The sequence below is a fragment of the Crocuta crocuta genome, unplaced genomic scaffold (genome assembly GCF_008692635.1).
Source record: "Crocuta crocuta isolate KB4526 unplaced genomic scaffold, BGI_CrCroc_1.0 scaffold217, whole genome shotgun sequence".
NCBI lineage: Eukaryota > Metazoa > Chordata > Mammalia > Carnivora > Hyaenidae > Crocuta > Crocuta crocuta.
Genome location: NW_027532208.1, coordinates 8,453,678 through 8,463,614, shown reverse-complemented (window position 1 = coordinate 8,463,614; position 9,937 = coordinate 8,453,678). Strand labels below are relative to the sequence as shown.

The 9,937-nt window shown below is 41.2% G+C and overlaps 1 pseudogene; it reads left to right on the top strand.

The window, feature by feature from the left end:
• Positions 1 to 7,325: 7,325 nt before the first annotated feature.
• LOC144242936 (U2 spliceosomal RNA) lies at positions 7,326 to 7,481 on the top strand (annotated as a pseudogene).
• The last annotated feature ends 2,456 nt before the right edge of the window (positions 7,482 to 9,937 follow it).

The following is a 9,937-nucleotide window of genomic DNA, read 5'->3' as shown; positions in this document are numbered from 1 at the left end:
GTGGGAGAAGCAGAGCAGTGGGAACAGAAGGGAAGGAAAGAATTAAGATATTTGTGAGCTGGCTCAGTCAGCGGAGCATGCAACTGCTGAACTTGGGGTTGAGAGATCAAGCCCCACATTGGGCAAGGAGCCTTCTGAAATTATATATTAAAAATAATAAGAATAGATGCACTTGGGTGGCTCAGTCAGTTAAGCAGCCGACTTAGGCTCAGGTCATAATCTCTCGGTTCACGAGTTCTTTGAGCCCCACATCAGGCTCTGTGCTAACAGCTCAGAGCCTGGAGCCTGCTTCCGATTCTGTATCTGCCTCTCTCTGCCCCTCCTCCACTCACACTGTCTCTCTGACATCTGGGTGTCTCTCTGACATCCACTTCAATGTCTTTTTCTTGAATAGCCTGTGTTAAATTCTGAATCCTGGGCGCCTGGGTGGCTCAGTCAGTTAAGCGTCCAACTTCGGCTCAGGTCATGATCTCATGGTTCGTGGGTTTGAGCCCCATGTTGGGCTGTGTGCTGACAGCTAGCTCAGAGCTTGGAGCCTGTTTCAGATTCTGTATCTCCCTGTCTCTCTGACCCTCCCCTTCTCATGCTGTCTCTCTCTCTCTCTCTCTCAGAAATAAAAACATTTAAAAAAATAAGTTCTGAATTCTTTCTCTAAGCATATCCTGATCATTAGTTTCAATTCTAGTGAACAACTTTTTGTGTTCATCTTGCAGCTTCCTGATATATGCTTTTGGCAACAATTGTATCTGTCATTTTGTGATACTCTCTTTTCAGATTGCTATTCTCCCTAGTCTTCTCCTGGAAGACCAGCTAATACTTGCTCCCTTTCCAAAGCATATCTGGCAATTGCTGCTCAAGGTCTTCCACATTCAGGAAGCCATAGACATCCTGCTGCGGTGACCCAGTATCTCCAAATCCTTTTGCTGGATAATCTGAGTTAGTTTACCAGTCTCATCTTTGGACAGTTGATCAATCTATTCAGTTAATCAGATGTTCTCTTTAGTTAGCAGTATAATCTCAAATTCTTTTTTATTTACTTATCTTTTTAATTTATAATTTTTATTTATTTTTAATTCCTGATTCTTCTTCTTTTATTCTTGTTACTTCTCTTTCAGTTTCGGCTTTAACTAAGTCATGCTTTTCCCTTGTGTTTTTCTAAAGGAAGACGACGAGTCGTTGTTACTTGAACCCTCAGAAAGTGCCATTGGAATGCACTGGGTTTTCTTCTATTTGTCTTCATTTCTTCTATTGTGTTTTGCAAAATTTTAATCTCCTCATCTTTCACTGAAAGGAGCTGAGCCTGTTTCATGTTCATTTGCTCCTGCTGATGTCTGAGATTGTCGATCTGCTGACCTGCTCTCATAAAAAAACGAAGCAGTCACAGCTCACTCTGGCATTGGTCTTCAATAATCAGTTGTTGTCTGATTTCATCTTCAAGATAACCTCTTTCTACATTCAGTTGATCCACCTCCCATTCTAGTTCTGTGATACTGTCTCGCGTTTGAGGGTCAACCGCAGGTGCAGTTTGGCTCACGTCTCTCAGGCATTCCAATTTGTCTCGCAGATATTCATTTTCCCCTTTCATGGTTGCAAGACTTGCTCCCTGCTTCTCCAAGATTTGCTGTAAAATTTCCTTTTCTCTTAAGACTTGCATGTCTCTTGAATTCCTGCAGAAACTCTGACTTTTCTTTCAGTTTTTCAAAACAAATTTCTTTCTCTTTACTAAGTTGTGTCAATTGCTTCTGTTCCTCCAAAGCAGAGGACAGAATTTTCTTAGTTTTTCTATGGTCGGCATCCATCTGCTCAGCACTCTTTTTGAGCTGTAATGTTTCATCATCTTTCTCGACTGAGTTTAATTAAACGTTAGTGCTCCAACTGGGAGATGGACTTATCCAAGATATATGTGTTTGTTAGTTCTTTAAGAGCATGTGCATACCTGTCTGTTTCTTCCAACAGCTTCTTTTCAGCCCGGCACAATTTTGCTTTTAATGTTTGTTTTTCTATTTTTAAAGCCCTCACAACAGTTTTATTTCCGAGAGAATTCTTATGGTGACTTGCAGTAGTTTCTTTCAGCTGATGTCTTACATCTTCAAGCACCAAAACCAACTTTTCTTTTTCCACCCTGAGATCAGAAGCAACTTTCTTTAAATTGCCATTCAGCTGTTCCATTTCTGAAAGGTTTTGCTGCAACTTTGGAAGCTCAGTTTCCCTCTGAGGAACATTCTCCTGGATGTTTAAATTATATATTGGCCACTGAGCTGACTGATGCAAAGCCAATTGACTTTGAATTGATTCTTCGTTTTGCACATCTAACTCTTTAGTTATGTCCATTTGCTCATCTTCAAATGGACAAGCTCTCTTGTTATCAGAGAGATCTCGTTCTACTTTGCCATTGATGCTGTCGCCTTCATTTTGTTGTTTTGATAGCTGACCTTTCATCAAACCCTTGGGCTGTGTAGTTTGTTTCTGTCCATCGAACTCCCGCAACTCTGCTGTTGGGAGTTCCTTCTCAGTCATACCCTGATTGAATTTTTGTCCATCAGCCTCCAAGTCGCATCTTAAATGATCTACCTCTGAATCCAAATTCACACCTTCTGGAGCAGGACGCTCATTGTTTACTTTCACAAGTGCCAGTCGAAGTGCTTTCTTTCCTTCACCTAATGAGTTTTCTTGTTCTAAAACGTAGACTTGCTCTTCAAGTTTCAGATCGTCTCCAATGAGATTGTTACCCTGGGTTAAGTGATGCAGTCGCATCATTTCCTTTTTAGGGTTGGACAGTGCTTGCTGTGGCCCAGACACTTCTTCCACCGCTGTACTCTCGGAAAGAACTCTTTCCTTTTCCATCACTATATCACTTGGCCTCAAAACATAAGGCTGCAATTCACATTCTTCCCCAGACCTCCAAATTCCTGTCCCTTTTCGGGGCGAAACAGGAGACACCTGCACCCTCCCCGGCTCCTGAAGATGTCCCGGGACCTGGGGAAACACTTTTGTCTTTCCTGCCGCCCCGAAAACAGCCCCAGTTAATCTGTGGGAGTCGCCTGTCTGAACCCTGGAGATAAATCAGTTTATCATCGGAATTCTGAATGCACATGTGCTTCTGTCTGGGGGATTAAGTGGAAGGCTTGGATGCAGCACTACTTCCCACCCCGGGCCACACCGAGATGTCAGTTGGGTCCTTCAGTAAACCTGTAAACCTGTTTTGTGGCCACTTCTGTAGCTGTTTTGTCCTGTTGTTATTGTCATTATTTTTGGTCTCATCTGTAGGAATTCTGGTACAGAGCCCTATCCGGCCCACCTGTGGTGGTAGAAGGAGGACCTGATCACTCCCCGGAGACTTCAGAGGTCTCTCTGTTACAGGGCTCCAATTCTGTCCGGCCCACTCATAATAATGAAAGGGGGAGCTAATCACTTCCCCGAGACCTCAGTGGTCTCATTCTGTAGGAATTCTGTGGGAGGGAATGTAATAACCTCTGGTGTGTATGTGAGTGTGAATGTGTGACTTGTTCTGGCTTGCCTGCCGGGTTTGATTCTGTGGCTCCACGGGTGGGCACCCTTAAGGTCCCCAAAAGCCTATGGAGTCTGAGTGGGCCCGTCTGCCATTCCGTGGTGAATGGCATACAGTCTATGGTGGCATCGGAATAGTTTCTGATCGTAAGTCACAAAGCTGAGACCACTACGGCTAAGCGTCACCTAAGTTCCTTTGGTACACAGCCAGATGGGCATCTGACTGGTCTCCTCGTTAGAGGGGGCACCCCTACCCATTTGTCTTTGTGACACTGCCTCACAGGAACATTATTGGGTTGGGACCGTGCAAAGAAGGGGTTTTGGGGAGACTATGGAATTATGTGAATTAGAATGGCCCACTTTTGGTGTAGGACGGCCTTCAGAGTGAACCTTAGGTGCTGCAACCATTAGCCACGTCTAGCATGTTGTAGCCAGATTCTCAGATTATCCTGATCAGTTCCTGTATCAACTCCTGGTTAGAGACTGCCCTTCCTCCTTGGGTGTGATTTTCCTGCTACAAACAGGGACACTGGAAGAATGAGTGCCTAAGTCGTAAAGGGCCCCCCAAACCCAGCCGATATTGGGAGGAACCTCAAGAAGGGACCTTATTGGTCTGGCTGAGATCAAATCAGACTAAAGGGGACGCTAACTCTCTCTGTTCCTCTGCCTAGTAGTTGTGAGGGCTTCTCTCTCATTCATTTCCTAGGCTAATGGCTGTAATTGGAGCCAACTGTAGTTAGTCTACCTCAGGACAGGGACTTTAAGGAATATCCCAAGCAGCTACCAAAACTCCTTTTGTTTCGGGGAAATTCCTGTCTTCTCTGGACTGACATGGACTGCCTAATTCCACTGGTGGAAAACAAAACAAAAGAAACCTGAAATCTCCTCCTCTGTCTGAGCTGACAAGATTTAAAAACTGGGAATTCTCTTTCTCTGCTTTCTGCTGGCACCTCTCCTCTTTTGCCCTTCCTTCTCCCAATCCTTTTCTGGGCCACTTGGGGGGGGGGGGTGGCCTGCATAACTCACTCCTCAAGGCCTATCAGTTCCTCCTCCTATCCTAGATGTTGAGGAGCAAAGACCACCAAAGTCAGATTTCCCCACCAACTTTCCAGGTCAAAATTAACCGTGGGGAACAACGTGCCTTACGTGGACTCAAGTAAAATGTATTCAGTGTTTAAGTTAATTTAAGTTTGTTAGTTTGAGATAGACAATGTTTATCAACATTAAAAAAAATGGAAACAAACGTGTTTTCTACCTAGATTTGCTGAAGGTCAAATAAGCTTCTGTTATTTCTGTTCCAATTTGTTAACAAAAGGATGACTTAAAGTGATGGTTAATTTTGTCTGTCTCATAGTTTTCATGGGTAATTGTTAAGATAGCTTTCAAAGTCCTTGGTAATCTAAAACATTAAAGTTTTGCTTGCATGATAAATTGAGATTGAATTCATTGGCTATCTAACGAGATAAGAAGCTAAAGCACTACTTACTAGCGGTAGGTTTGTGCTTTTGACTTGTTGCAAAAAAAAAAAACCCACTAAATATATTTGGAACTGTTGAAAAACATGCTTTGTGCTTAATGGATTCATAAGTTTGCCATCTAAAAAAATTCTGATATAACATAGAGTTCACAATTGATTACTACTGAGTTTTCACTGGAGACTAAAGTTTCTAGCAGTCAAAATTCTGCTAAGTGTACTTAAGACTGTTGGAAATAAGGAAAGCAACTCTGTATGTAGGAAAGTAGGAGGTATGTAAGAAAGATATAAAGAATGGAAATAGATTTTTGTTCAAGGTAAAAAAAAAAGTGATTTTGTCCTAAATGAGACTGGTTATTTGGAGAAAAATGGCTTGGGACAAACTCTAAATGCAAAAGAAAAGTTGTAGAAGGTTTGTGAAGGATAATCTTTAAAAAGAAATTTTATATGTGGTCAGGATAGACTAAGGTTAAAATAAATGGATTTCAAAAGTACATAGGATTAAGATTAAAATTCCTCCTCCTTTAACTTAACTGAGGAACAAGGGGGAGAAGAAGGGGGGAAATGGTGGGGGAAAGGGAGAGAGGCAAACCATGAGAGACTCTTGAATGCTGACAAAAACTGAGGACTGATGGATGTGGGGGGGAGGGGGGATGGGCATGGAGGAGGGCACTTGTGGGGAAGAGCACTGAGTGTTATGTGGAAACTAATTTGACAATAAACTATTTGTAAAAAAATAAAGAAAATTCCTCCTCCTTTGATCCAAAGGCTGGGAAAATGATGGCAATACCCTTGACGCCAGCCTCCAAATCCTCCACATTTGTGCTGTTCTTGTTTACTAGAGGAGTGGATGCCTCTGCCATTTGAGGGATGGATGATATATAAAGGGCTTTTACTAAGATACACGGGAGCCATTTTATTAAGCCATTGTATGCCAAAAATGGATACCCACATGGCTGAAACATATTTGTGTGGGCTTTGTTGAAAATGGCAGGGGAAAAGACCTTGACTTTGGCCCTTTAACCTCCTCTCTCAATTGCCGATGATCAATACGTAAGTTACTGTTGGGCTGAAATAAATTTAGTGCATCCTACGACAACCAAGAAATTCTTGCTTGGTTACAGTCCTACCTACAAGGTCCTACAGGCAGGAAACAGACGGGTCAAAACAAAAGAAAACAAAACAAACAAAAAACACTTTACAATACTAGGTTTAAGACAGATAAAGGAGATTTAGGTAAATTTCTAATTGGATAAATATATAAAGGGTTTTCAGAATATTACATGTTTTTAGTTGATCTGGAAATATATCATGCTTTTGTTAAATCAGACTCTTAATGACACAGATGTTTTAGAAAAAAATGAAGGAACTCTAAGATTTAGCCCTTAAATTATGCTAAATTCACCTCTGCTCTACAAACACAAAATGAGAGCCTAATGGCCTTCCTGGAGAGGTTGAAGGAAGCTCTCATTAAATATATGGCTATCTCCCTTCACACCCCTAAGGCTGAAATAATTTTAAAAGACAGATTTGTCACTCAGTTAGCCCTAGATATTCAGAGAAAATGCAAAACTTGGCTGTTGAAAAGACCCTGGAGGAGCGCTTAGGAGCTGCCAGTTGGGTATATTACAAACAAAACAGAAAAGGAAGCTTAAAAAAAATTTAAGGCCTTAGTTGTGGCCTTATGTACTATGTCAGACCAGACTTCCCGAGGTCCTGGCACCAAGTGCCATTTCTGTGGCCATTCAGAGCACTAAAATAAGAACATTCTCAGAGGGGACAACCAAAATGAAAACCCTATAAGCAATGCCCCTGATATGAAAACAGTCACTGGAGATCTGAATGCTCTCGGGACCTCTATCTGTGAGGGCTCAGATAACCAATGTCCCTGGAAGGGACTAACCAGGGCCTGGGGCTTCTTGGATTGTTAAACTATTCTTGATAAGACAATGTAAACAAAGGTTCTCTTTTGTCTGCCAAGACAACCAAAGCTTTATGTTTCATCTTTATCAGGTCTTTGATTACTTAGTTAAAACTTCTCAATGTTAGGGGCGCCTGGGTGGCTTAGTTGGTTAAGCATCCGACTTTCGCTTGGGTCATGATCTCACGGTTCGTGGGTTCAAGCCCTGCATCGGGCTCTGTGCTGACTGCCAGCTCAGAGCCTGGAGCCTGTTTCAGTCTGTGACTCCCTCTCTCTCTGACCCTCCCCTGCTCACGCTGTCTCTCTCTCTCTCTCCTAGAAATAAATAAAAATATAAAAAAAAAAACTTCTCAATGTTAAAGGAGCTAGGTTTTGCTAATGACTATATAAAGCTGTACATTCAGCTTTAGGATCTTTTATTGAATTGCTTCTCGGCCTTTTGGCTAAGATCAAGTGTGGGATCTTTTATTGCCACTTTGGTTAAATAAATAAAGTTTTAAAATTTGTAATGATCTGTAATCCTATTTAGGATGTGCTTTATAACTTCCTAAGGTTTTAACAAACTTCCCAGGATTTAAATGGTAAAAAAGTCTTTTGACCAATTAGGCCCTTTTATTTGGGATACTAAGTTACTTGGAAAAGCACTGTCGTATAATGGTAAACCTTAGGTTGTATTGCACGAGTAAATGCTGTAGCTGCCCAAATATATATGCAATTCCTAAAGTTTTAATGTTTTGGTATAAGGCTATCACTTAATATTCTGGTTACTTGAAGTGTTATGTGTCACAGAAATAACTGAATTTCTTTGTCAATTACATCATAATGAACTTTCATCAGATCTTTAACAATGTCCATTTCTGAGATTTTGTCATTTATAATTGTTCTTATTCTCTCACAAAATGTGTTCTTCTTCAAACAGATTTATAAAAAAGGACTTTTAAAACAGATACAGGTATTTGATATCTTTAAGATTAATACGAAAATGGGTAAGAATTTCCAGAGCTAAAAAGCTGCATTCAAACTGAACAAGATTTAAGAACATGGGACTAAGTAAACTGAGGAAGATTATAGTTTTGTGACTCTTGTTGGAAATATTGCTGGTTCTCTAATGTTTGCTCTTCCAGATTAAGGAAACTTTCTCTTAAGATATCTGTGATATACATAAATGTCATAAAGTATTCATTTGTAAACTAAAGCATTTATCTTTTCTCTCTACCTAAACCCTCTAAAATTCAAAAACTCCCAGTGAGTATTCTTTCTTTTATGGCAACTACAATTGTTTACATAAGTTCGATAAGAATCTGTCCATCTTGTAACAGGACACCATTGGAAATACTGGTTATTTTACCAAGGCATTGACTGGAATGTCCTATTTGAGAGTCATACATAGACTCAGATATGACCAGATAGCTTTAAGGAACTAAGGATGACTTTATGAAACATGGAGCCATAAAGGCCCTTGGAAATGTTGGCCGGATAACTTGCTTACAGAGTTCCCAGCAGCCTCCCCAGGTGAGTAAAGAAGGTCACTTCCTGGCAGGTGCAGGAACCTCAGGATATCTTGAGGACCTCGTGAAGAGGAATTTGCCCAATTCAAAAGGTTTTGCAGGCCTGTCTGATGAGAAGTACTTGGCTTGGCCTCTGGCCTGGAGAGGCTCCTGAAAGTTCAGCCTGGAGATTCCTTATAAAAGGTCCCAGCAAAGTAAACTTTGAAAGATCCTCATGAACAATCGCTATTCTTGCTGAACCTATGTAAATAATTAGGCCAGGGTTGTTAAGACTGGACTTGTTCTTGGCAAAGGAAACAATCCATAAAATTAATAGGCAACCAACAGAGTGGGAAAAGATAGTTGCAAATGACATATCAGATAAAGGGCTAGTATCCAAAATCTATAAGGAACTCACCAAACTCCCAAAAAACAAACAATCCAGTGAAGAAATGGGCAGAAGATATGAATAGACACTTCTCCAAAAAGGACATCCAGATGGCCAACAAACACATGAAACGATGCTCAGCATCCCTCCTCACTAGGGAAATACAAATCAAGACCACACTGAGATACCACCTCATGCCGGTCAAAGTGGCTAAAATGAGCAAATCAGAGAACTCTAGATGCTGGTGAGGATGTGGAGAAATGGGCACCCTCCTATACTGTTGGTAGGAATGTAAACTGGTACAGCCCCTCTAGAAAACAGAGTGGAGATTCCTCAAAAAATTAACAATAGAACTCCCCTATGACCCAGCAATAGCCCTGCTAGGAATTTTCCCAAGGGATACAGGAGTGCTGATGCATAGGAGCACATGTACCCCATGTTCATAGCAGCACTCTCAACAATAGCTAAAACATGGAAAGAGCCTAAGTGTCCATTAATGGACAAATGGATCAAGAAGAGGTGGTTTATCTATACAATGGAATACTCCATGGCAATGAGAAAGAATGAAATCTGGCCTTGTGTAGCAATGTGGATGGAACTCGGGGGTGTTATGCTAAGTGAAATAAGTCAGGCAGAGAAGGACAGATACCATATGTTTTTACTCATAAGTCGAACAGGAGAAACTTAACAGAGGACCATGGGGGAGGGGAAGGGGAAAGGTAAAAAATAGTTGGGGAGAGGGAAGGCGGCAAACCATGAGAGGCTCTTGAATACTGAGAACAAACTGAGGGCTGATGGGGGGTGTGGGAGAGGGGAAGGGGGGTAATGGGCCTGGAGGAGGGCACTTGCTGGATGAGTACTGGCTGTTATATGGAAACCAACTTGACAATAAACTATAAAAGAAAAATAAATAAATGAAATGTTTCCACTTAAAAAAACAACAGCAAACAAACAACCCAACCTTTGTGGTATTTAAAATCTCTCCTTTTCCCAGTCAGTGATTTTGGGGAAGTTTTCTTGTGCAATCCCCTGCATTTGTTTTCACTCTTTTTTTTCCCCACTCTTTCTGTCTTGCTCCTCTCTCCATGATGACAGGAAGTTTCTTAGCTAATGCTATGTTAGTAATTGTTTTACAATATACAAATATACCAAATCAACAC